Source organism: Micromys minutus (genome assembly GCF_963924665.1).
Source record: "Micromys minutus genome assembly, chromosome: 13".
NCBI classification, from domain to species: domain Eukaryota; kingdom Metazoa; phylum Chordata; class Mammalia; order Rodentia; family Muridae; genus Micromys; species Micromys minutus.
In genome coordinates, this window is record NC_137982.1 from 27,718,606 (window position 1) to 27,746,204 (window position 27,599).

Sequence of the window (27,599 nt, forward strand, 5' to 3'; positions counted from 1 at the left end):
GAATCTAAGATCTTGGCACTGGGAGACAGGATCCCAGAAAATGCTGGCAACCATGTTAACCAAACTTAGTACAAAAGGATAAAGGTTATGTGAATACTGCTAATGATATTTTCCTGATTCTTGAAAATCTGGTGATAACCTCACGTTCTTGAAACTTGGTCACAATGTTTTGTTACATTTGTTTCTGCTGTTTATATAAGCTTACATTGTTATTTGCACCACAAAGTCAAGATGGAGTCACCTAACAGTAGGAATCACCCATGTCTATTAGATGTCAGGCCATCATGGCTGATGATTTGTCTCAAAGACTTAAAGAAGATATTAGTGTAAAGCCAGCTACTGATTTTAGTGTTTCATCAGGAATTTTGTTCCCAAATTGAGTTAGACATCCTTTAAATGCTACCATAGTTTTTGTACTATCAAAAATTTGTCTCTAGTTATATAAAGTCTTAAGTCTAATATTTAATATATTGGTTTCCCAGTTTCTTTACCTGCTAAATAGAAAAAAATGCTAAGCCAAGACATTTTAATCTGAAAACAGTGCAATAAGTATTTGTAAGACCTGGATAAGACACTTAATGTAATTTGTAATTTCAAGTGTATTTATCCAGACATGAACTGAAAACGAGTGAACAAAGAATGAATATCAAGTCAACACAATTTCAGAGTAAACCTTTTATATACATAAAAACCCAGAAAGATTAGAAACGCAAAGATATTATTTATCCGTGTAGAATGGAATTAGATTGTGTGTATGTATATATATGTCTACATATCTATACACTATCAAATACTAAAAATGGGTTCATTGAAAAATAGAACTGATTAATTATATCTAAAAGGTTTTCCGTGCATTTTTACATTCCTGTTAACTTTCTAGAATCCTATATCTCAAGGAAAACTATCTGACCTGACTATGGAAAATAAGGTTTAATTGACATATCTCATTGCCCAGGACCCAAGAAGATGTAAAGCATAAAAATAAAAGTAGTCAAGCACAATGTGCTCACTATCCCATGGCCTGATAAACTCAGGTAGTAGACAACACAAACTGCACTTACCTCCCTCGAAAGTGAAGCAAAGGCCTTTAAAAACATTTTTCAAGGTTTTGGTTTGGTTTGGCTTTTTTTCTCAGCTTACGCAGTCTCTTAGATACTTGTAAGCCTTCAGTTTAATGCTGTTTCTCTTGGAAGACTTGGAATGATACCTTGGTCTGTCCAGAACTTGAGATGATTCCCACAACAGCACTTCTTCAGTCAGTTTCTCCTAGATGTTCCAACAATGGATTGACGTTGATAAATAAATTGATAAAATATTACATTTTATACTTCTTCTTTGGCTTACCAATATTTTTAAACTTTTTATTCAAAACCAAAAATGTGGCTATCATAGATTATCTTACTGTACAGAACTTTCTTGAGTTTCCTGGTCCTTATTTTCTCTGCTGAATTAATTCAAACAAATTACATAAGTGTAGAGTTTATTACAGAGCGACAGAGATAAGAGCAGACAGTGGACAAAGGAAACATTGCAGAGGAAAATCTTCCACAGCAAGAGTAGACAATGGCAAGGGAGTCAGGCTGAGTTAATGTTGAGGTAGGCCTTATGTTTTGTCTGAAGTACAGTTTTTCTTAAGGATGCCAAAAGCTGGAGAGAGCTCATCTTTGTAGCTTAATGACACAAATGAAAATGCTAGGAAAAAAAATACCCCGAAAGAGTAGACGGCAAGAAATAAATGTAGGGCTCAAATTGTTAAATAGAAGCAGAACAACAAAATCATAAAATAAAAGGGAGAAAATCAACAACCTCGACAATCACCCAGATTAACTTAAGAGTGAAGATACAAATGAATAAAATTAGGAAGGAGGGGACTTTACAACAGAACAGAGAATCACAGGGATATACTTTTAATATCTGTAACTGACTGGAGGGATGGCCCAGCCCTTAATAAAAGGAGCCAGGTTTGATTCCTTGTACCCTTGGTAGTTCATAACCATAAATAACTCCAGTTCCAAGATGAAGATGATACAGACAGACATGTAAGCAAAGCACACATGGAATACTAAATAAAAATCTAGAAAATGTTTTTTCTTAAAAATCTATATTCCACCAAACTGGAAACCCAAACGAAATGGATGAATTTCTTTAAATACATGGCCTACCAAAGTTAAATCAAGATCAAACAAGCAATTTAAACAGACCTATACTCCCAAGTGAAATAGAAGTAGTAACCCCCCACCCCCCACGTCAAGGGCCAGATTTAGTGAAGAATTGTATCACCCCTTTGAAGATGAATTTATGCCATAATTTCTCAAATGGGTCTACAGAATTGATACTGAAGGAACATTTTCTAAGCCTTTCGATTATACCACTGTTACTTTTATCTCAAAACCACACAGAGACCCAATGGGAAACAAAACAGAAAAACTAATATCCCTTAACATGGATGTGAAATTTCTCAATAAGGTACGTTACACATCAAATCCAAGAACACAGCAAAAACATTGCTGTGTTGAACACATCAAAAGCTAGCACTTGGAGTTCCTCAGAGAAAAGAGCAATGACCCATGTAAAGAGATTTATATGAACTATGGGGTTTATGGAGAAAAGAAAGCAACTTTATAGGTTGGTATATTTGAAGGAAGGGTGGTGTTACTCGGAGTGTCAGGCTTTATCTAGGGTTTTAGAGGTGATAAGAGATCAAAGTTACCTCCTGAATATACTTCTTTCCAAAATACACTTAAAGACATTTTACTTCTGGCCATCAGATTGGTCTGTGGTGTCCATAGGGACATACAGTTGCTAGTGGGAGGATTGAGTTACAGATTATTTCTGAATTTTGGTTTGACCTTAAAAACTTTATAGGCTGTCAGTATGCAACACAGTCAAGTCAGCTTCATCCCAAAGATGGAGGGATGGTTCAGCATACATCAATAAAACACATGGTGATCTCAAATGCAGAAAGTGCTTTTGACAAAACTCCATATCCCTTCATGATAAAAGTCCTAAAGAAACTAGAGATAAAAGGGATATTCCTCAATATAATACAGGTAATGTACAGCAGTCCCACAGCCACCATCAATGTAAACACAATCTCAAAGCATTGCCATTAAAATCAGGAACAAGACAACGATGTCCACTCTCCATTTCTGTTCAATAGCTAGAACAAGATGAACTGCAGGAGATCAAGGGGATATAAGGAAAGGAAGAACTTAAAGTGTACTTGTATATAGTATGGATTTTATACATTAACAAAAAATTCCACCAGGGAACTTTTTAAACTCATACTCTAAACAAAGAGTAATCCAAAATTAATATACAAAAACAGTAGCCTTCCTCTATATCAATGACATGTTAAACACTCTTCAAAATAGCCTCAAATGAAATAATATGTTATCTTGAAATAACTAGCCAAACAAAAATAGTAAAGTTAATTTTAAGACTTAGAAGAAATAAACTGAAGATGACACCAGCAGATGGGAAAATCTCCAGGTTCAAGCAAGGATCAGTAAGATTAGTATTGTGAAAATGGTCAGCCCACCAAGGGCAATCTACATATTCAATGTAATCCCTATCAAAATTTCAACACAAATATTCACAAAGTTTGAAGAAAGCTACCTTCAACTTCATATAGAAATGAGCAAACAAAAAGGACAGCTAAAATAATCTGAAATAAGAAAACTGAAGTTATCACTGTCACAGATTTCTATTTACTATAGAGCTAGAGCAAGAAAAACAAAATGGTACTGGCATTATAAGACACATTGGAAATAAAAAAAGTCCACATACTTACAAGCACATGATTTTTAACAAAGAAGCAAAACTAACATACACGAGAAAAGATAGCATTTCCAAATAATGGTGCCGGTCAAATGGAAAATAGATTCATACCTATATCCCTGCAGTGAAAATGAATCAAGGACCTCAACATAAGAAAGATAACCTGAATCTAATAGAGATGAAGTTGAGAACAGGCTTGAAGACATTGACACAGGAAGTGATTTTCTGAACAGACACTGATAGCTCAGGCGATAGGAACAATTAAAATGGGACCCCAATGAAGCTGAAAATCTTCAGCATGCCAGAGGACACCATTATTCAAGCAAAGGAACAGCCTACAGAATGGGAAAGATTTTAACCAGTTTACATCTAATAGGGGGTTAGTACCTAAAATATATAAAGTACTGAAAAATTAGAAAATAATCTAGTTAAAATTAGGCATACAGAACTAAACAGCAGTCTCAAAAGAAGAAACACAAATGGTGAAGAGATGAAGAAATGTCCTTAGGCGTCAGGGAAATACAAGTTCAAATTACTTTGATATTTCATTTTACTACAGTAAGAATTGCCAAGACCAATAAAAGAAATGACAGCTCATGCTGACAAGAATGTGAGATAAGGGTAATACGCACCTATTGCTGGTGAAAATTATACACTCACTATGGGGGTTTGTAATTGTTCAAACCTTTTATTCAACTGAAGTAATTGTTTTCTCAGAAACTCGCTTCTGAATAAGTTCACCCTTTCTAGCTTTTCAAACTCTGGCTGGCTGGTTCAATTCAGCTGTTTTGGCTCAAATTCTTCTCCCAGCTGACTGATTCAGTTTGTTGGACCACAACCTGTAAGTTATTCTAATAAATCTCCTTACTACAGAGATTCATTCTCTAACTTCTGTTAATCTAAATAACTCAGAACAATACATACATATATGAGAAAGCATACTGATTTAACAATGGCTGTCAGTGAATAGAAATTCCAATAATCCAATAGCTATTCCATTCACAAGCTGGTCTTTATACACTGGAATTCCAAAGAAGTAGGCTTTAATGCCAGTGAAGGAATGGATTTGCTAATGAGGGTGAGAGCAAGAAAGCAAAGAGAGCTTCCTTCTTCATGTTCTTTATTATAGGCTGCCAGCAGATGTGATTCAGATTGAAGGTGAGTTTTCACAGCTCAAAAGATATGGACTGAAAATTTTTTTCTCTCCTCAAACATCTGGACTGGAAGTGGATTTTCCCACTGAAAATCATTTAATTAAGAAAATTCTTCACAGGTATGCCCATCCATTTGAGTTTTAGTTAATTCATTATACAGTCAAGTTGACAACCAAGAACAGCCATTGCAATTCCACCACCTGTCAATTTCACATACTATTATATCTTTTTATGTTATGATTAATTCTCAAATGAAAACAATAACAATAACATAATTATACCTAAACATGATATAACTATTACACATATAATGGAAAATGTATGATATATTTAACTAGGTCATATACAGGCTAACAAAATAGATGCAAAAAAAGGATCCATTATTCTGCTATACATAAGAAACTTTAACAATGACAGATATTACCTCAGAGTAAAGGGCTGGATAAAGATTTTCTAAGCAAATGGACCCAATAAGTAAGCTGGTGTAGCCATTCTAATATCTAAACAATAGGTTTTCAACCGAAATTAAAAGAGATGGCAAAAGACATCACATACTCATCAAAGGAAACACCCAACAAGATCTCTCAATTCTGAATATCTGTATCTCAAATAAAAAGACATTCACATTTGCAAAAGAAACATTGCTAAGGTTTAAATCATAGCCCTACATGTTAATAGTGAGAGACTTCAACACCCAACTCTCGCTGATGGACAGGTCATCCAGACCTAAACTAAACATAATGGATTAACAGACATGACTAATGGACCTAACATATCTACAGAACATTTTACCCAAACACAAAAGAATGTACCATCTTCACAGCACCTCAAAGAATCTTTGCCAAAATTGACCATATACTAAGTCAAAAAGCAAGCCTCAGGAGATACAAGAAAATTGAAATACCCCTGTGTATCTTATCAGACAAACATGGATGAAAGCTGGACAGCAACAGAAAACCTACAAACTCATCAAAAATGAGCAACTCTACTCAATGACCACTGGGCCACGGAGGAAAGAATGATAATGCACATCATACACACACTTATGTGACACAGCAAGAGCAGTGCTGTGAGGAAAGTCCATAGAACCAGTGCCTTCACAAAGATCTCAGTGAGATCTCATACGAGTGACTGAACTGCACATCTGAAAACTTTCAAGTAAAAAGAAGCAAACACACGAGTAGAGTAGATGGCAGAACATAATCAAACTGAAATCAATAAAATAGAAACAACAGATACGAAGAATCAGTGAAACCAAGAGCTGGAGAAGATAGACACTTAGCCCAACTAACTAAAAGGCAGAAGAGATTATTTAAACTGACAAAATCAGAAATGAAAGAGATACCGAGGAAATCCAAATAATCATTAGGTCTTTTTGTTAATTGGATATTGTATTTACTGACATTTCAAATGTTATATACCTTTCCTGGTTTCCCCTATGAAAACCCTCTATCCCATCCCTCCTCTTGTGTCTAAGAGGGTGCTAACCCACCTACCTTCCCACTCCTACCTCAGCCCTGGCAGTTACCTACAATGGGGCATCCAGCCTTTACAGGGACATGGGCCTCCCCCCTCCCACCTGATGTCAGACAATGCCATTCCCTGCTACAAATGCAATGGACCCCTCCATGTGTACAATTTGGTTGGTGGTTTAGCCACCAGGAGCTCAGGGTGGAAGGTCTAGTTAGCTCATATTGTTGTTCTTGCTATGGGTTGCAAACCCCTTCAGCTCCTTCAGTACTTTCTCTAGCTCCTTGATTGGGGACCTTTGCTCAATCCAGTGGTTGGGTGCGAGCATCCATCTCTGTATTGTCAGACTCTGGCAGAGAATCTCAAGAGACAGCTATATCATGCTCCTGTCAGCAAGTACTTGGCATCTGCAATAGTGTCTCGGTTTGGTGTCTGTATATGGGATGGATCCCAAAGTGGGACAGTCCCTGGATGGCCTTTTCTTCAGTCTCTGCTCCACACATTGTCTCCATATTTCTTCCTTGAGTATTTTGTTTCCTCTTCTAAGAAGGGCTGAGGCATCCAATTTTGGTCTTCCTTCTTCTTGAGCTTCATGTGGTCTGTGAATTGTATCTTGGGTATTCTGAGCTTTTGGGTTAAAATCTGTTTATCGGTGAGTGCATACCATGTGTGTTCTTTTGTGACTGGGTTACCTCACTCGGATGATATTCCTTACTTCCATTTGCCTAAGAATTTCATGAAGTCATTGTTATTAATAGCCGAGTTTTACTCCATTGGTCAAATGTACCACATTTTCTGTATCAATTCCTCTGTTGAAGGACATCTGGGTTGTTTCCAGCTTCTGGATATCATAAATAAGGCTGCTATGAACATAGTGAGGCCTGTGTCCTTGTTGTATGTTAGAGTATCATTTGGGTATATGCCCAGGAGTGGTATAGCTGGGTCCTCAGGTAGTACTATGTTCTACTTTCTGAGGAACTGCCAGACTGATTTCCAGAGTGGCAACAATGGAGGAGTGTTTCCCTTTCTCCACATTATTGCCACCATCTACTGTCAGCTGAGCTTTTGATCTTAGTCATTCTGACTGGTGTGAGGTGGAATCTCAGGGTTGTTTTGATTTGCATTTCTCTGATGACTAAGGATGTTGAACATTTCTTTAACAACTGCTTCTATTTCTTTAGGGGTTATGGGACTGTTCAGATGGTTTATCTGATCCTGATTTAACTTTGGTACCTAGTATCTGTCTAGAAAATTGTCCATTTCATCCAGATTACTAGTTTTGTTGAATATAGGCTTTTGTAGTAGGATCTGATGATTTGTTGGATTTCCAAGGTTTTGTTGTTATGACTTCCTTTTCATTTCTGATTTTATTTATTTGTATACTGTCTATGGGATCTCTGCTTAGTTTGGCTAAGGGTTTATCCATCTTATTGATTTTCTCAAAGAACCAGCTCCTGGTTTTGTTGATCCATTGTATAGTTCTCTTTACTTCTACTTGGTTTATTTCAGCACTAAGTTTGATTATCTCCTGCTGTCTATCCCCCTTGGGTGTATTTGCCTCTTTTTGTTCTAGAGCTGTTAGGTGTACTGTCAAACTGCTAGTGTATGCTCTTTCCAGTATCTTTTTGGAGGCATTCAGAGCTATGAATTTTCCTTTTAGCATTGCTTTCCTTTTATCTAATAACTTTGGGCATGTTGTGCCTTCATTTTCATTAAATTCTAGAAAGTCCCTAATTTCTTTATTTTCTTCCTGATCAAGTTATCGAGTAGAACATTGTCCAGTTTCCATGATGATGTGGAATTTCTGTTGTTTTTGTTGTTATTGAAGACCAACTTTAGTGCATGGTGATCTGATGAGATGCATGGGATTATTTAAATCTTTTTGTATCTGTTGAGGCTTGTTTTGTGTCTAATTATATGTTCAGTTTTGGAGAAGGTACTATGAGGTGCTAAGAAGAATCTATATTCTTTTGTTTTAGGGTGAATGTTCTGTAGATATTGGTTAAATGAACTATCCATATAGTTAATAACTTTTGTTAGTTTCACTGTGTCTCTTCTCAGTTTCTGTTTCTATGATCTGTCTATTGCTGAGAGTGGGGGTGTTGAATTCTCCCACTATTATTGTGTGAGGTGCAATGAGTCTTTTAAGCTTTAGTAAAGTTTCTTTTAAGAATGTGGATGCCCTTGCATTTGAAGCATAGATATTCTGAATTGAGAGTTTATCTTGGTACATTTTTTTTTGATGAGTATAAAGTGTCCTTTCTTATCTTTTTTTTTTGATAAATTTTGGTTGAAAGATGATTTTATTTCGTATTAGAATGGCTACTCCCGCTTGTTTCTTGGTCCCATTTGCTTGGAAATTTTTTCCCAGACTTTTACTTTGAGGTAGAGTCTGTCTTTGTCACTGAGGTGTGTTTCCTGTATACAGCAAAATTCTGGGTCCTATTTATGTATCCAGTCTTTTAGTCTATGCCTTTTAATTGGGGGAATTGAGTCCATTGATGTTAGAGCTATTAAGGAGCAGTGACTGTTGCTGCCTGTTAATTTTGTTGTTAGAGGTAGAATTATGTTTGTGCGTCTATCTTCTTTTGGGTTTGTTGAAGGTAAACTGATTTCTTGCTTTTTCTTGTATGTAGTTTCCCTTCTTTTGTTGGAGTTTTTCATCTATTATCCTTTGTAGGACTGGATTTGTGGACAGACATTGTGTAAATTTGGTTTTGTCCTGGAATATCTTGGTTTCTCCATCTATGTTAATTGAGAGGTTTGCTGGTATATTAGCATGGTCTGGCATTTGTGTTTTCTTTGCACATGTAGGAAATCTACCCAGGATCTTTTGGCTTTTAGAGTCTCTGGTGAGAAGTCTGGTGTAATTCTGATTTTATATGTTACTTGACCTTTTTCACTTACTGTTTTAATATTCTTTCTATGTTTTAAACATTTGTTGTTTTAACTATTATGTTTTGGGAGGAATTTATTTTTTAGTCCAATCTATTTTGAGTTCTGTAGGCTTCTTGTAAGTTCTTGGGTATCTCTTTATTTAGGTTAAGGAAGGTTTTTTTTTTTTTTTTTTTTTTTTTTTCTGTAATGTTGTTGAAGATATTTACTGACCCTTTAAGTTGGGAATCATTACTCTCTTCTATACCTATTATTTTTAGATTTGATCTTCTCGTTGTGTCCTGAATTTCCTGGATGTTTTGTGTTAGGAGGTTTTTGCATTTTGCATTTTCTTTGACATTTGTGTCAATGTTTTCTAATGGTATCTTCTGCACCTGAGATAATCTCTTCCATCTCTTGTATTCTGTTGGTGATGATTGCATCTACAGCTCCTTATCTCTTTCCTAGGTTTTCTATCTTCAGGTTGTCTTCTTTTGCAATTTCTTTATTGTTTCTATTTCCATTTTTAGATACTAGAGAATTTTGTTCAATTCCTTCACCTGTTTGGTTATGTTTTCCTGTAATTCTTTAAAGGATCTTGTGTTTCTTCTTTAAGGGCTTCTACCTCTTTACTTGTGTTCTCCTGTATGTTTTAATGGAGTTATATTTGTCCTTCTTAAAGTCCTCTATCATTATATTGAGATATTATTTTAAATCATCGTCTAGCATTTTGGTGTATTTGGTGTATTGTGAGAACTGTGTTCTAAAGATGCCAAGTAGCCTTGGTTTCTGTTACTTAGGTTCTTGGGTTTGTATCTCACCATCTAGTTATCTCTGGTGTTAGTTGGTCTTGCTGTTTCTGAATGGAGCCTGTCTCTCCTGTGAGCCTGTGAACCTGTGATCTTAGGTGTGTCTGCATTCCTGGCAGATCAGCTTTCTTTGGGCTGGATTTGTGTCTGGAGAGCTGTGCCAAAGGGTTCACTCAGGGATGCAGATGGAGACCAGAAGGATCCTGTCCCCTGTTGCTCCGAGCTTCCTTAGCTCTGTGGTATCCTAGAATGTTACTTCTAGGTTATTCGAGCAAAAGTGTTTGTCTCACTTGTGAACTTAGAAGTACAGCACATCTGGGAGACCAGCTCTCTTCTGATAGCATTTGGCTCTGGAGATCTGTGCCATAGAGTTAAATCTAGGGCATAGATGGAGATTGGAAGGAAATCATTAGGTCTAACTTCAAATACCTATACCTCATGAGGTTGTAAAATCGAAAAGGGCAATTTTTCTCAGTACCAATTACTAAAGTTAAACCAAGATTTGATAAATAATCTAGATGTATAATCTATAACAAAATAGATACAGTTATTAAAAGTCTCGCACAACAACAACAAAAAAAAATAAGCGTAGACCAGATGCTTTTTGTTCAGAATTATTATACCAGACTTACAAAAAATATTCCTTAAATTATTTCACAAAATAAAAATAGAAGAAACACTGCCAAATTTATGAGGCCACAGTAACCCTGATATCTAAACCAAGACTCAACCAAGAAAAGTAATTTCAGACCAGTCTCTTTTTATGAACTCTGATGCAAAAATACTCAATAAAACATTTGAAACCAAATATAAGGACACCGTACAAACATCATACACCATGATCAAGTAAGCATCATCCTGTTAGTATGCAGGAATGGTTCAGCGTATGAAATTCTATCAATGTAATCCACCACATAAGCAAGTTGAAAAAAAAACCCACATGATCATCTCATTAGGTGTTGAAAAATCTTTAACAAAATCCAACACATCTTCATAATAAAAGTCTGGTAGAGAGCAAGGATATAAGATGCATACCTAAATATAATAAAGGTATTATGCAGTAAGCAAATAGCTAACACCAAATAAAATATGAGAAACTTAAAGCAGTTTCACTAAAATAGGGACAATGTGTCCACTCTCTTTGAATCTATTTGATATTGTACTTGAAATTTTAGTTACAGAAATGAGAGAATCAAAGTAGGCCAGGGGGATACACACTGGAAAGGAAGAAGTTAAAATATTGATCACTATTTTCAGATATGATATGATAGTATACATAAACAACTCCTAAAGTTCTATCAGTGAATTACAGCTGATAAACACCTTTAACAAAGTGACTGGATACAAAATTATGTAAAAAAAAAAAACAAAAAAACAAACAAAACAAAACAAAACCAAAAAAAAAAAAAAAAAAACAAACAAACAAAAAACCCGTAGCCCTTCTATATATAAACAGTAAAGGGGCTGAGAAAGAAATTAGGGTGTTCCCTTTACAATAGCCACAGATAACATAAAATATCTTGGTGTAACTTCAACCAAACAAGTTAAAGACTTGTATGACAGAACTTAAAGTCATTGAACAAAGAAACTGAAGAAGATATCAAAAGATGAAAAGATCTCCCATGCTTCCAGAACAATTCTTTACAGACCTTGAAATAATAATAATACTCAACTTTATATGAAAAAACAAAACAACAACAACAGGCTATCTAAAACAATCTTGTACAATGAAATAATTTCTGGAGGTATCGCTATCCCTGATTTTAGGCTGTCCTACACAACAATAATAATAACTGCATGGTATTGGCATAAAAACAGATAGGTTGATCAATGGAATTGAATCAAAGATTCAGAAGTAAATACTCATAGCTATGGGCACTTAAGTTTTTACCAAGAAACCAAAATTATGAACTGTTAAAAAAGAAAGCATCTTCAACAAATGGCATTGGTCCAACTGGATGTCTGCGTGTAGAAGAATGCATATAGATTCATAGTTATCACACTGCACAAAACTCGAGTCTAGGTGCATCAAAGACTTCAACATAAAACTACATACACTGAACCTGATAGAAGAGAAACTGAGGAATATCTTTGGACACATTAGCACAGGAGACAACTTCCTGAACATAACACTAATCGTTCATTCACTAAGATTAGCAATTAATAAATAGGACCACATGATACTGAGAAGCTTCTGTAAGGTACAGGTGTTGCCTCACAAACTACATGAATACTGATCTCATTCAAACAGGGATAGTTTATTGAGCATTAACCCCAGGAATGATCAGCCAAGGCCATAGAACAGAGCTTATTGTAACCTCAAGCCAGAATCCTACAGAGCTTTTAAGCCTGAAATCCATAAACATCTGTGTTCCTGAGGAACGTGTCTTTCTTGTACATTTATGTTGTTCCCATTGGTTGGGGCCCCAAGGTTAGGAGACTTGTTTAACATCCATTTCTTAACTTGCCAACCAAGATGTCAGCTACCCATGTACTTCACACTTTCTGCCAAGTAGGGTGTCACTTCCCAGGGAGGCCTTGGGAACTCAAAACTTTACTCACTACTTAACTCAAAATGAAAGTTTCATTCCAAATGGCCTCTTATATTGGTGCATGTGTCTCTCCTATGTTGGAGTCCTTCCAGGAGCATCTTATAAAGGCAAAGACCATAACAGCTCATACCTAGGTGCAAGAAGTGCTACTGACTGGTTGATTCAGTTCTAAGTTTATTGTGGTTAACTATTCAACTCAGTCTCACTGACTTCCAGTGTGATTGGTTTCCAAGAACACCAAAGCACAGAACATAACAGAATATGCAATCAACTCAGGCATGAGGAAGTTTCCTAGTAACAGTAGTAACAGCATATGAGAAAGTTTCCTTGTAACAGTAATAACAGCCCTAAATGTCTAGCTAGACAGGCAGTAGTTAACCAGGCTTTAAAAATCCATCATCAAAAGAACAAAATGATAGCTTACAGAATGGGAAAAGATTTTCCTTCACCAACCCCACATCTGATAGAAGACTGTTATAAAATACACACACACACACACACACACACACACACACACACATACACACACACACATATATACATATAAGAAACTAGACAACAAGCAACAAACAAAATTGTTCAATTAAAATGAGGCACAGAACCAAACAGATAATTCTATACAGAGGAATCTCTCATGGCTGAGAAGTATGTAGAGAAATGTTTAACATCCTTAGCCATCAGGGAAATTCAAATCAAAATGAATCTGAGATTCTATCTTATTTATATCGGTTACAATGACTAAGATTAAAAACTCAAATTACAGCTCATGCTGGTGAAGACGTGGAGCAGTAGAACCCTCCTCCATTGCTGGTCTTAATGCAAACATGTACTGCCACTTTGAAAATCAATTTGGCAGTTTCTCAGAAATTTTGGAATAGTTATATCTCAAGAACCAGCTGTACCACTTCTCCACATATACCCAAAATATGCTCCATCATACCACAAGGACATTTCCTCAACTATGTTCACAGCAGCTTTATTGGTATTTACCAGAAACTGAAAACAATCTAGATGTTCCCCAACTGAAGAATGGATAAAGAAAATATGGTACACGTATACAATGGGTTATAATTCATCTACTAAAAACAATGACATCATGAAATTTGTAGGCAAATGGATGAAACTAGAAAATATCATCCTGAGTGAGGTAAACCAAACCCAGAAAGAGAAACTTGGTATATATTCACTTATAAGTTGATATTAATCATAAAGCACAGGATAAGCATGCTAAAATCCACAGACCCAAAGAGGCTAAGTAACAAGGAGGGCCCAAGGGGTGACATTTGAATCTTGTTGAGAAGGGGAAATAAAATAGGTATGGCATAGATAGGAAGAGGAGTGGTGGAAAGGGGTTAAGTTGATGAGAACAAGACAGATTAAGTTTGGGGAGAACAGAAGGAGAGAGTACTGTGATAAACAATTGAAATGTGGGGGTGGGTTTCTCTAGAATGAGCTACAAACATGTAGAGCAATGGCAAGTCCCAGGAATCTATGAGCGTGACCCTAGATAAGACTCCTAGCAATGGGAGATTTGGAGCCTGAATTGGCTATCTACTTATAACCAGGCAAGACTTCCAATGAAGGGCCAGAGATGTTAAACCATCAGCAAAACCTTCAACCTTCAATTTGTGCTGTCTCCAAGATGTGCAGGGGTAAATATGGAGCAGAAATTGAGAGAATGACTAACCAGTAACTGGTCCACCTTGAGAACCATGGCACAATAGGAAGCCCAGCTTTGGCACCGTTAATAACATTTTGCTATATTTGCAGACAGGAACCTAGTATAACCACCATCAGGCTTTACCTAGCAATTTATGGAAGCAGATGTAGAGACCCAGAGCCAAACATAAGCCAGAGTTTAAGGAATCCTGTGAAAGAGGGAAAGGAAGGATTGTAGGAGCTAGAGGGGTCAAGGACACTTTAAAAAACCCTACAGAATCAACTAACCAGGGCCCATAGCAGCTCACATAAATTGAACAATCAGAGAGCATGTGTGGGACTGACCTAGGTTCTCTGCACAGATGTAACAGTCATGCACCTTGGTCTTCATGAGGACACCTATCAGTGGGAACAGGGGATATCTGTGACTTTATTGGCCTGCCTTTGGGACCTTTCCCCCCACTGGACTTCCCCTTCTATCCTCAGTAGGAGAAAATACACCTCATCTTACAGCAACTTCATATGCCAAGGCTGATTGATATCCACGGAGACCTCCCCTTTCTGAAGAGAGATGGAGGAGTGGGTGGGGGAGGAGTGGAGAACTGGGGGGAAAAGAGGGAGGGGAAATTGTGGTAGGGATGTAAATTAATTGAAAGCCTAAAACAACAACAACAGAAACTATAATAAAACAGAGACCTCAGAGAAACATGAGTGCAACACCACAATAGCACTTTCTTTTTTTTAAACTTTATTTTAAAAAAAAGATAAAAGAAAAAAATTTTAAACATTTTTGCATAAATGTATACAAATACAATTTGTGTCAGTGCTTGGCTTTGTTTTTTTTTTTTTTTTTTTCTTTTTTTTAAGGATTGATACTCTGCATTAAGGTCTTACTAGTTACAATGAGCAAAACATACATCTAAAACAGGGTGTAACCTGGAATTAGTAAACATTTTCTTGGTTTGTAAGGATTGAGCATGACAGTTTTTTTTTTTGGTTTTTGTTTTTGTTTTTTTGTTTTTTAAAACTATTTTAAAAAAAAAAGATAAAAAATTTAAACCTTTTTGCTTAAATGTATACAGATACAATTGTGTCAGTGCTTGGCTTTTTTTTTTTTTTTTTTCTTTTTTTTTACAATGAGCAAAAAGTACATGCAAAACAGGGTGTAACCTGGAATTTGTCAATGTGTTCTTGGTGTGTAAGGATTGAGCATGACTTTTTTTGTTTTGTTTAGTTTTGTTTTCTTTTTTTTTCTTAGACTTCACACAGTCTGTGAGTTGTTTCTGGGGCAGTGCGAGCCTCTGGGGTTAGCATTCCACTATCAGTGACTGCATATTATGTCTGTTCTTTTGTGACTGGGTTATCTCACTCAGGATGATATTCTCTAGATGCAACCATTTTCTTAAGAATTTGGATAAGTCATAGTTTCTGATGGCTGAGTAGTACTCCATTGTGTAAATATACCACAATTTTTCTATCCATTCATCTACTGAAGGACATCTGAGTTCATTCCAGCTTCTGGCTATCATAAATAGAGCTGCTATGAACATTGTGGTGCATGTACCTTTGTTGTATATTTGAGTGTCTCTGGGGTATATGCCCAGAAGTGGAATAGCTGGGTCTTCAGGTAGTACAATGTCCAATTTTCTGAGGAATCGCCAGACTGATTTCCAGAGTGGTTGTATCAGTTTACAACCCCACCAACAGTTGAGAAGTGTTCCTCTTTCTCTGCAACCTCGCCAGCATCTGCTGTCATCTGAGTTTTGGATCTTGGCCATCTGACTGGTGTGAGGTGGAATCTCAGGGTTGTTTTGATTTGCATTTTCCTGATGGCTAAGGATGTTGAGCACTTCCTTAGATGTTTCTCAGCCATTCCATATTCCTCAACTGAGAACGTTTTGTTTAGCTCTGTACCTCATTTTTCAATAGGGTTGTTTGATTCTCTAGTGTCTAGCTTTTTGAGTTCCTTGTATACCTTGGATATTAGGCCTCTATCTGATGTGGTGTTGGTAAAGATCTTTTCCCATTCTGTTGGTTGCCGTTTTGTTTTCTTGATGATGTCTTTAGCCTTACAGAAACTTTGAAATCTCATTAAGTCCCATTTGTTAATCTTTGACCTTAGAGCTTGAGCCATTGGTATTCTGTTCAGGTATTTTTCTCCTGTGCCTATATGTTCTAAGGTTTTCTCTACTTTCTCATCTAATAGTTTCAGTGTACTTGGTTTAATGTGGAGATCTTTGATCCACTTATACTTGAGCTTTGTACAAGGAGATAAGAAAGGGTCTATTTTCATTCTTTTGCATGCTGAGTGCCAGTTGGACCAGCACCATTTGTTGAATAGGCTGTTCTTTTTCCATTGAATGTTTGCTGCTCCTTTGTCAAAAATCAGGTGACCATATACATGAGGGCTCATTTCTGGATCTTCTATTCTATTCCATTGATCCACATGCCTATTTCTGTACCAGTACCATGCAGTTTTCAGCACAATTGCCTTGTAATATAGCTTGAGGTCAGGGATAGTGATTCCCGCAGATGTTTTTCTGTTGTTGAGGATAGATTTCGCTATTCTAGGTCTTTTGTTATTCCAGATGAAATTGCACATTGATCTTTCCAATTCCTTGAAGAACTGGGTTGGAATTTTGATGGGGATTGCATTGAATCTGTAGATTGCTTTTGGTAGGATGGCCATTTTTAAGATGTTGATTTTTCCAATCCACGAGCATGGGAGATCTTTCCATTTTCTGAGATCCTCCTCATTTTTTTTCTTTAGAGGTTTGAAGTTCTTGTCAAACAGGTCCTTCACTTGCTTAGTTAGAGTCACACCAAGGTATTTCATAGTTTTTGTGACGATTGAGAAGGGTACCTTTCCCCTAATTTCTTTCTCCACATGTTTGTCCTTTGAGCATAGGAAGGCTACTGATTTGTTTGAGTTAATTTTGTATCCAGCCACTTTGCTGAACTTGTTTATCAGCTGTAGGAGTTCTCTTGTGGAATTTTTGGGGTCACTCAAGTACACTATCATGTCATCGGCAAAGAGTGATGTATTTATCTCTTCCTTTCCAATTTGTATCCCCTTGATCTTCTTTTGCTGTCTAATTGCTCCAGCCAGGACTTCCTGTGCTATGTTGAATAGGTAGGGGGAGAGTGGGCAGCCTTGTTGAGTCCCTGATTTTAGTGGGATTGCTTCAAGTTTCCCACTGTTAAGTTTGATGTTGGCTGTTGGTTTGCTGTATATTGCTTTTATTATGTTTAAGTATGGACCTTGGATTCCTGTTCTTTCCAGGACTTTTAACTTGAAGGGGTGTTGGATTTTGTAGAATGCTTTCTCAGTGTCTAGTGAGATGACCATGTGATTTGATCTTTGAGTTTGTTTATATGGTGGATTATGTTGATGGATTTCCTTATGTTAAACCATCCCTGCATCCCAGGGATGAAGCCTACTTGGTCATGATGAATGATCGTTTTGATGTGTTCTTGGATTTCGTTTGCAAGGATTTTGTTGAGTATTTTTGCATCATTGTTCATAAGTGAGATTGGTCTGAAGTTCTCTTTCCTTGTAGGGTCTTTGTGTGGTTTAGGTACGAGGGTTATTTTAGCCTCAAAAAATGAGTTGGGTAATATTCCATCTGATTCTATCTTTTGGAATAGTTTGGAGAGTATTGGTGTTATATCCCCAATAAATGTCTGATAAAATTCTGCACTGAACCTGTCTGGACCTGGGCTTTTTTTGGTTGGGAGGCTTTTGATGACTTCTTCTATTTCTTTAGGTGTTATAGGGTTATTTAGATGGTTTAGTTGGTCCTGGTTTAACTTTTGGATCTTGTATCTGTCTAGGAATTCGTCCATTTCCTCCAGATTTTCCAATTTTGTGGAGTATAAGTTTTTGTAGTATGATCTGATGATTTCTTGAATTTCCTCAGTTTCAGTTGTTATGTCCCCACTTTCCTTTCTGATTTTGTTAATTTGGATACTCTCTCTTCGCCCTCTAGTTAGTCTTGCTAGGGGTTTATCAATCTTGTTGATTTCCTCAAAAAACCAACTCTTTGTTTTGTTGCTTCTTTCAATGGTTCTTTTTGTTTCTACTTGGTTTATTTCTGCCCTAATTTTGATTATTTCTTGCCGTCTACTCTTTTTGGGTATATCTGCTTCCTTTTGTTCTAGGGCTTTGAGCTGTGCTGTCAGGTTGCTGATGTAAGCTCTGTCCAGTTTCTTTTTGGAAGCACATAGGGCTTTGAGTTTTCCTCTCAATACTGCTTTCATTGCATCCCATAGGTTTGGGTATGTTGTGTTTTCGTTTTCATTGAATTGTAGAAAATCCTTAATTTCTTTCTTTATTTCTTCTTTGACCCTGCTATCCTTTAACAGAGCATTGTTTAGTTTCCATGCATATGTGGGCTTTTTGTTGTCTTTGTTGTTGTTAAAGACCAGCCATAGACCATGGTGATCTGAGAGGATGCATGGGAGTATTTCAATCTTCTTATATCGATGGAGGCTCGTTCTGTGTCCAATTATGTGGTCAATTTTTGAGAAGGTGCCATGGGGTGGTGAGAAGAAGGTGTATTCTTTTACTTTTGGATAATATGTTCTGTATATATCTATTAATTCTAGTTGGTTCAAAGTCTCTGCTAGTTTTGCAGTGTCCTTGTTCAGTTTCTGTTTCCATGATCTGTCCATTGGTGAGAGTGGGGTATTAAAGTCTCTCACTATTATTGTGTGGGGTGAAATGTATTTTTTGAGCTTTATTAAGGTTTTTTTTATGATTGTGGGTGCTTTTTTATTTGGAGCATATATGTTAAGGATTGAGAGTTCCTCCTGACAGATTTCTCCGGTAATGAGTAAAAAGTGTCCTTCCTTATCTTTTTTGATAACTTTTGGTTCGAAATTTACTTTATTAGATATTAGAATATCCACTCCATCTTGCTTCTTGGAGCTGTTTGCTTGGAAGTTTTTTCCCACCCTTTTACTCTGAGATAGTGTCTGCCTCTGTCTCTCAGATGAGTTTCCTGTATGCAGCAAAAGGCTGGATTTTGTTTATGTATCCAGTCTGATAGTCTATGTCTCTTTATTGGGGAGTTGAGATCATTTACGTTAATAGATATCAAGGAATAGTTGTTTTTGTTTCCTGCCATTATTGCTTTTTTGGGTTGAGTTGTGTCTGTGTTTTTCTCTTCTTTTATTTTTCTTGTTTAGGAGTTTTCTTGTTTTTACTAGGCTGTATTTTTCCCTCATTGTATTGGGTTTTCCACCTATAATTCGTTGTAGTGCTGGGTTTGTGGTCAGATATTGTGTGAATTTTGATTTGTCTTGAAATATCTTCGTCTCTCCATCGATGGTGATTGATAGTTTTGCTGGGTATAGCAGCTTGGGCTGGCACTTGTGCTCTCTTAGGGTGTTCATGATGTCTGTCCAGGCTCTTCTAGCTTTCATAGTCTCTGTTGAGAAATCGGGGGTGAGTCTGATTGGTCTGCCTTTATATGTTACCTGACCTTTTTCCCTTACTGCTTTTAGTATTGTTTCTTTGCTTTGGCCACTTGATGTTTTTACTATTATGTGTCGGGAGGTATTTCTTTTCTGGTCCAACCTATTTGGAGTCCTGAAGGCTTCTTTTATGCTCGTGGTCATCTCATTCTTGAGGGTATGGACGTTTTCTTCTATGATTTTTTGAAGATATTTACTGTGCCTCTTAGTTGATACTCTTCTCCCTCTTCTATTCCTGTTATCCTTAGGTTTGGTCTTCTCATTGTGTCTTGGATTTTCTGGACATTTTGGGTTAGGAGCTTTTTGTTTTTTTGCATCTTCTATGGCTGTTTTGTCTATGTTTGCAATGTTGTCTTCTGCCCCCGAGATTCTCTCTTAGATCTCTTGTAATCTATTGGAAATCTTGCTTCTCTGACTCCTGATTTCTTTTTTTGGTGTTCTGACTCTAGGTTTATCTCTTTTAGCATTTTATTTATTGTGTCAATTTCTGTTTTAATTTCCCTCTTCCATTCCTTTATTTCTTTGGTTCTGTTTTCGTCTCGTTCTTTGAGTTCTTTGAGTGTTTTTCTAGTTTCTTCTTTAAAAGCTTCTGAATCTCTTTGATTTTCCTCCCTTTCTTGTTTAAGTATCTCTATCAGCATCTTGAGGTATGATTTCAGGTCTGTGTCTTCTTTTTCTGGAGTGTTTGGAATTCTGATGTTTGCTGTTATGGGAGAGCTGGGCTCTGGTGTTGCTAGATTGTCTTGGTTTCCTTGGGATATACCCTTTCTCTTTCCTCTTGCCATTTTGTTGTCAGTGATATGTTCTTGCCTTTCCCTTGTATCTGGTCTGTGTCCCTGGTTCTCCACTGGTCCAGGTGTCAGATGTGCCGAGCCCTGTTCTATGCCTCAGAGTTGTCGGGTGTGAACAGAAGTTCCAAAGTTCTGTTTCTGGTCGCTGGATCAGGCAAGGCAGGGCAGGGAAATGCAGGGGGTGTACTTTCCGTGTGCACTCCGCAGAGATCTCTCTGCTCCCCTGCAGCCTAGGTCTCCCACTCACAAGTTGTTCAGTCTTTACAAGCTGCCGTTCTGGGTAGGAGATGGGCCGGGTCCGCTCTGCATCCTGAAGTTGCCTCCGGGTGGAAACAGAAGTTCTAATTTACTGTTCCCAGTCGCTGGATCGGGCAAGGCAGGGCAGGGCAGGGCAGGGGGTGCACTTTCCGTGTTCACTCCGTAGAGATCTCTTTGCTCCCAGGCAGCCCAGGTCTCCCACCCACCAGTTGCTCAGCTTCTACGAGTCGCCATTCCGGGTGGCAGATGGGCCAGGCTCTGCTCTGCGTCCTGAAGTCACCTCCGGGTGGAAACAGAGGTTCTAATTTTCTGTTCCCAGTCGCTGGATCGGGCAAGGCAGGGCAGGGCAAAGGTGCACTTTCCGTGTGCACTCCGCAGAGATCTCTCTGCTCACCGGCAGCCCAGGTCTCCCACCCACCAGTTGCTCAGCCTCTATGAGCCGCCGTTCTGGGTGGCAGATGGGCCAGGCTCCGCTCTGCGTCCTGAAGTCGCCAGTTGCTCAGCCTCTACGAGCCGCCGTTCCAGGTGGCAGATCTCATTTGTTTTCTTTTATCTTCTCTTTTTTAAATTCCTCTTCTCTTTTTTTCTTTTAAACAATATAAGTAAAAAAACACCATCCAGATTTACTACTTAATGACTTAGCTTCCTAGAGTTCTTTAGGGTTCTTTATTTATGTATGCAATATCTAGAGGTTTAACCATACTAAGTACTTAGTTAATGTTTGTGACATTTATTAAATATATGTATATACGTATGTAGAATTACAGTTATAAGATAAATAAAAATAAAGTTGGAAGAAATGGCTTTATATTTTGTGTACCTTATGCAAACAGGGGGCTATAAAAATGCTTACTATGAGCACACTAAACGTTCCCTATACTAGTATAAATATCTGTATATACAATACTTTTAATTTTTTAAAAAAAATATAGAAAGGTGGGCTGGAGAGATGGCTCAGTGGTTAAGAGACTTCCAGAGGTCCTGAGTTCAATTCTCAGCAACCACATGGTGTCTCACAACCGTCTGTAATTGGATCTAATGCCCTCTTCTGGTGTGCATGAAGACAGCTACAGTGTACTCATAAATAAGCAAAAATTTAAAAGAATATGTAGAAAGGTAAAAGTAATGTGTACTGAATATACATTGTGAACAAAACATTTTTATGTTTAGATATTACCATTTATAGTGCCATTGAACTGAGCACATCAGTGAACAGAGAATGTAATTTATTTCTATTTTATAACTTAATATTGTAGAACAAGTATCCATAATAAAACATGTTTCGTGTTTTATTTAGAATTTACACTAAGATATAAAGACATAAATAATACAAAACAAAAAGCCACTTCTATGTATAAAGAAGAATCCAACAATGTGAGAAGCTTCATCAAAGAACAGATGAAATGATATGAAACTCTTCTAGATATTGGGATTTTAAAAAATTATAATAATGTCCCAGAAAGCGATAGAAATTGGTAGAAAAAATCAGACATTTGACAATAATCAAAACCTGATGACACAGGAAGAAAATCCAACGTAAGTACATAGAACCATTAAAGATAAATTCAAATACAAGCCCATGCTTTGATGTGAAGCCCTGGCTACTCCTCAAGACACAGAAACATTGCAGACACATGCTAAAACGTTAGGCCTATACTGAGTACAAGTTTTTCGTTTGAAGGACCAGCAGAAAAAATAGAAATATGTGACCTCAGAGTGGGAGGTAGGAGGTAGGCGGATCCTCTAGAATGTACCAGAGATCTGGGAGGTGAGAGGTTCTCAGAACTCAAAAGGAGGGACCTTAGATGAAATACCCAACAGTGGGGAGAGGGAACTTGCAGAACTCACCTCCAGTATAAAGACAGGGCATCCAGTGCAGGGATGGTGGTACCATCCCACAGCCAAGAACACTGACCCAGAATTGTTCCTGTCAATTTGTCACAGAGATAAAAATGAAGATGAGACAGAGGGAGAGGGGGTCCAATGACTGAGCCAACTTGGGATCCCTATCAAGGGAGGCCCCAAGGCCTGGACTTTAACTGATACTATGGTGTGCTTACTGACAGGAGCCTCACAAGCTCAGCAAGTAGCTGACTGAAACAGAAGCAGATACTTACACCCAACGAATAGACTGAAGTTGGGGACCCTTGTGGTTGAATTTGGGAAAGGCTGGAAGAAGCTAAAAAGGAGGGCAACCCTATAGGAAGACCAGCAGTCTCAACTAACCTGGATCCCTGACACTGAGCCACCAAGCAGGCAGCATCCATTAGTGGGTATGAGACCACTGATCCATATACAGCTGAGGACTGCCTGGTCTGGCCTCAGAGAGAGAAGATGAGCCTTGCCCTCTGGAAACTCGAGGACCCAGGGAGTACAGAGGCCTGACAGGTGTGGCTGTGACACAAAAGGTGGTGACATCCTCTTGGAGACTGGGGGGGTGGGGGGATTGGGATATGTGGAACTGTGGGAGGGCAGACCAGGAGTGGGGTAAAGACTCTTACTGGATTATTAAAAAAAAAAGTTAAAAACAGAAGAAGGAAATGAAAACTTAAGACACGGAGAGTGTGAAGTCCTCAAAGAAGTGATTAAATCTTGTATTAAAGAGTATGCATGGAATGGGGGGGGAGGGTATCACTCCTGGTTTAAGACATAATAAAGAAAATGAAGAGTTAAAATGTCTTGTGCCAGTTCCCGGAATAAGAACATAAAAGGTTTCTTTGAGTTAAGAGGTGGGCTTAGAATTTTAAAACTTTCTCAATAGGTTACAAATTTATGAGCTAGGGCTTCTTGCTGAAGCTATTTTGTGCTAAAAGTCTACAGTATTGACAAAAGTTTGCATCACCACATACGACTGATGACTGATGTTGCAGTTTTAAAGGGGCGATGCTTCAGAGAGATAATTAATCTTAGCCAGCCGGAGCCGTGGAAAGTAATGAAGATTTGTTTTGTATTACTGGCAAAAAAAGGATGGAACTGGATGAACTATTTTGCTTGTAGCATTTCTCCCTGGCAGCATTTTCCTTTCAAGATACTTAATAACATGTTTTCTTTGGCATCTCGGTCAGCTTGGCACTCCCTGATCCTCCATTCCCATTCCCGGAAAGCAACTTTGGTCTTTTTTGGTTTTTGTTTTCTCTCATTTATTTTATTTATTCATTCTGTTCACCTTACATCTTAATTTCTGCCAAACTTTCCGTCTTCCTCTCACACAATCACTCCTTCCATGCTTCCATTTTCTGAGAGTGTGCAGACCACCTGAGGGTATCCTCCACCCCAGCACTTCAATCTCTACAGGGCTAGGGGAATCCTCTTCCACTGAAGGCAGACAAAGCAGCCCAGTTAGGAGAATTTATTCCAAAGAAAGACAACAGCTCAAGCTGTTGGGCGACCCACATGAAGACTGAACTGTATGTACATCTGCAGCATACACGTGGGGAACATAGGTCCAGCCTGTGTATGCTCTTAGTTTGGTGGTTCTGTTACTGAGAGTCCCCAAGGGTCCAGGTATGTGACTCTGTTGATCTTCCTGTAGAGTTCTGACCCTCTTTAGGGCTCTTAATTCTTTCTCCATGTCTCCCATGAGAGTCTCTGATCACTGTCTAAGTTTGACTGTCTATCTCTGCATCTTATACTTGTTAATGTAAATGTTAAGTGCTGAGACCCACTGCAGGCTCAGGCTGCTCACGCTGTACTTCTCCTTTGAGAAGGCTGTAAATACTTGGTGGCTTGGTTGAGCCTCAAAATAATCTGACAGTCAATCCTCTGTAATATGCCAGAGAAGGGAGGGATTTCTAAAAAACACTTTGAAATTAAAAACAAGAGTCTGACTACCTGGAATCTTTTGTGTGTATTGGTTTTGTTGCTAGAACTTTAACCTCTCAAAAAAACCACCATGTTACAGTCAGCAAAATTTACATTGTAAAAATATAAGGACTTTATATATTTGTATTAGATGCTGAGAAAGTAATTATTGCCTCTAGGCAAGTTATAACCCAATGATAATTCTTAGTACTGGATAAATCTGTCTAAGGTGAAAGTCAATATGCTGAATTTAAAATCATAATGACAGAATCATTCTCCATTTTGCATTAAACATAAGCTAATGCCTGGAATTGGATTTTATAATATTGTATTGATATATAATATATAGAGAATAACATTTATTCTATATCAATTTTACACGTAATTGTACTTTCAAATTGAGAAAATTTCCATTTGTATTTAAGTTGGGAAAGACAAAGTTGGAACCATTCTTTTAAGTACCATAAAGGCATTCAATAAGAAACATTTTATATAATTGATACAATTTTCTTTAAATTGAAAATTTTTTAAGTTGAAAATTTGAAAGGATGAATCTCAAACAGAGATCTTTTATAAAAGGTTTTATTGAGAATCAAGGTTTTGTACTCCATGTCATGGCAAGGCTATGAAAATGCTTTTTGTAAATGAAGATCACGATTAGTTCCTTTTGCCAGTAAGAAATACATTTTCATTTTGTATGTATATATTTATGTATACACACATATATACTCACTTTGCAGGCAACTCATATTCCATTATAATTTTTACAATATATAGAATTAATAATATGTTATGTAAAATAAGTTCATATATTAACATGGCATTTCAAAATGTTCTGTTAATGCACACATTATTTTACCTTACAATATTCTTCCAACAGGATTTGAGCAGAAAAAAAGTAATTATAATTTATTATAACTGTGCTTATTCATGTAGTTTTGTCTTTTAAAAATAATAATCATGTTTTAATTTCTCCAATAACTTTTAAAAAGTGGCCATTCTGTGATTTACAACAGTTTTCACTTCTGATAACTTTTTCCTGGGGCCTCAGTTGCCTTCAAAACAGCACAGTCTTTCTCCAGAAGGCAGTTTGCTTTTCATCACCTTTCCTGTCTAGATAGCACCCAGTGACAAACTCCATATGGACAAATATATGAATTCAGCAGTCACCTATGAGCTGAAGTAAGTTCATCCTCATTACAGCCAGGCGCTAAGCATGACCATATGACCAAGGACAGTGGCATGGAGCTAGGCCTATAGACCTAAGAAAAACTTTCTGAGCCATGTAAGTTTTTGTTTCTTTGTTTTGTTTAAGACAGGATTTCTCTGTGTAATCCTGGCTATCCTGGGACTTGTTCTGTAGCCCAAACTGGCCTTGAACACAGATCCACCTACCTCTGCCCTCCAGTGCTGACATTAAAGGTATGTGCCACCTGGATTGAGGTGTACCCCTTCATACCAGAACTTGAGAGGCAGAGGTTGGGGCAGGGAAAAGGGCTGGGAGGGGTAGGGAAGGGCAGGGAGAGGCAGGAGAGACAGAGAGAGAGAGAGAGAGAGAGAGAGAGAGAGAGAGAGAGAGAGAGAGAGAGAGAGATGGGGGGTGGGCAGGGAGAGGCAGAGAGGCAGAGGCAGAAGAGGCAGGTAAGTCTCTACAAGTTCAGGGCCAATCTGGTCTACATAGTGCACTTCAAGACAGCCTGAGATTCTGTCTTAAAAAGCAAACAAACAAATGAAAAGAAGAAATTCTGATAATACATGAAAAGGAAAATATCTTTATTAACTGGCATTGCTATTATTTAGCTAAAGAACTGCAAAAGTATTAAGATTATAGCTTAGAATATGAAGTTCCTTGGCCAAGTATTTGATGGCCAGAAGAAACAGTTCAGGAAGCCTCTGATGACATTTCAGAGTATTGACCTCTTAATTCCACTTCTTTGGATGTATCCTGAATAAGTGACATAAAACAGAATCTCCAACTGTGGTTCACTGCCCTGTAAGTGAACATAGGGGTTTAAAAAAAATGGGACCAAGTTTCTGAATATCGAACATCCCCAAATTAATTTAAATAAGATGTATGACAACTCTAGTGTCAGGATCCTCCTTGTGTTGTATAAAACAATTTCACGGGAGCTTCTGCTCTGAATGAAGAGTGTGTACAGTTTGTACTAACAACTCACAACCTCTTGGCTCAGATCTGAAACTATGTTGTATGTTATAAACTGCAGTGTTTTACTGTGCACATGAAATTTCTAGATGCTACAGAAACATTGGTTTAATTGTGGAAAACAAAGACTTTAATATTTATCTTCCTAACATCATTTCTCAACAAGTAAATATTGAATTAATACATTTTTGGATTTTGTTGTGATGGGATGCTTGATTTTAACACAGACATTTGAGTTGCTAACTTGCATTTCATTAAAAAGAAATAAAAGAATTTTGGTTTAGGATTCAGGAAATATTCCAACAATTCTAGAATGGCCATGTTTCTGTCATTTTGTACTATGTGTTTAGGCAAAATAGTTTTGTGGGAATTGATCAGAATTGTAAAAGTAACATTTATTCACCTTTTGTTGTTGTAGTCCCAGAGGCTTACTGCTGAATAAGCTTACCTTTCTTACATCTTTCTGAACTCTGGTTGGGTGGCTCAACTCAACTGTTTCAACTCAAAACTCCCCACCAAGCTGACTGATCCAAATTGGCTTCTTTTAGGTTTTCACTGAATTGCTCTGCTTGACCTCAAACTAATCTGGCAATTTGTTTTAATATTCTGGCTCCTTCTGGCTCCTTCTGATTCTCGGGCTCATTCTGTATTTACTTGTAGCCTGTCTCTGTAAAACTGTCCCAGTAAAACTCTCTCTCTCTCTCTCTCTCTCTCTCTCTCTCTCTCTCTCTCTCTCTCTCTCTCTCTCTCTCTCTTTCTCTCTCTCTCTCTCTCTCTCTCTCTGTCTCTCTGTCTCTCTCTTTCTCTCT